This window comes from Aplysia californica, unplaced genomic scaffold, assembly GCF_000002075.1.
Source record: "Aplysia californica isolate F4 #8 unplaced genomic scaffold, AplCal3.0 scaffold00035, whole genome shotgun sequence".
Classification (NCBI taxonomy): domain Eukaryota; kingdom Metazoa; phylum Mollusca; class Gastropoda; order Aplysiida; family Aplysiidae; genus Aplysia; species Aplysia californica.
Window position 1 is genome coordinate 1,694,154 of NW_004797305.1, and position 1,162 is coordinate 1,695,315.

General features: G+C 36.4%; 1 protein-coding gene across 1 annotated transcript in view; it reads right to left on the reverse strand.

The window, feature by feature from the left end:
* The window catches only part of LOC101860953, a gene marked incomplete at its 5' end in the record, with an annotated part of 7,908 nt that overhangs the window by 5,770 nt on the left and 976 nt on the right, over positions 1-1,162 (reverse strand).

The following is a 1,162-nucleotide window of genomic DNA, read 5'->3' on the forward strand; positions in this document are numbered from 1 at the left end:
CGTATAAATGGCTCCATCGCAACATATTATCTTAAGTGTTTTCCGTGCAAAAATAGTAGCAAACGAAATTTTGGAAAGATTTATCTGTTATCGTTGTGTCAGCCACGGTTTTTCTTTCAAAGCTCAAGCTTTCGGGTTGGTTTTGGGGGGATTTTTTTTTCTCCACAAAGAAAGTTAATGTGTATTCTAGGTGATGACCAGAATTGCTAACAAGTTCAGACATCCTCTAAACTTTTTTTAATCGACAAGAGAAATGGATGGGCATTACATTTGTCCCTCCGCAACCCCCTCCATGTCCTCCTCCGCAGAGCTGGATGAAGGGAACACACTTTCATTCTCTTGGCAGTTCCCAGACACTCCTTGACAGCTTTACTGCCTGTCTACGAAAGCGCACTGGTATCTATTATAGAGCTACACTTTGGCCTACACAACACTGTCTTGTAGTTGTACTTTTGTTGTTTTGTTTGGTTTGTTGTTGTTGTTGTTTTGTTTCTTGTTTTTGTTGTTTTGTTGTTGTTTTATTGTTGTTGTTTTGGTTGTTTAAAAAAATTTTGTTTGGTTTGTTTGGGGGTTTTTTTGGGGTGCTGTTTGCGCAACTGTGAATATAATATGTACATGTAAAGGCGGCCTACTGCTTGCTTCTGTCTAGATTGAACTCATCTGAATTTGAAACACTTTTACTGGTTATTTTTTCTTTTCAACCACACTATTCTTAGATCTTTAACTTACATTCTTTTTTCAGGAAAGCTTTGCATTACTTATACATTGTGTCTCGTTTTGTTGCTGTTGTTCGTTTGTTTTTGGTTTTTTTTTTTTCGGGGTGGGGGGGTTAAACATTACCTGGAAATACTGACGTTATCGTTATCATTTGCGTGTATGCCTGGAGAAAGGTCGAGATCCCAATTGTGGGCAAAGCTAACTTTTTAGCAACTGGGTGAAAAGGTCCCGAAAAAGTCGTAACTGGTCAAAACTTTAGTTCCATCAGAAAACACACGTTTAATCATTTTTAATAACATATTGAAAGAATTTTAAAGTCAATACTATTCTAAGTTTAAAATTTTTAAAATTATTTTTGCAACTTGCTGTAAGTCTGTACTTCACCAAAGGTTAAAAATGTGTTAGACTTTGGGTTAACGTGCTAAAGTTAAAGCTATGTTTCTCC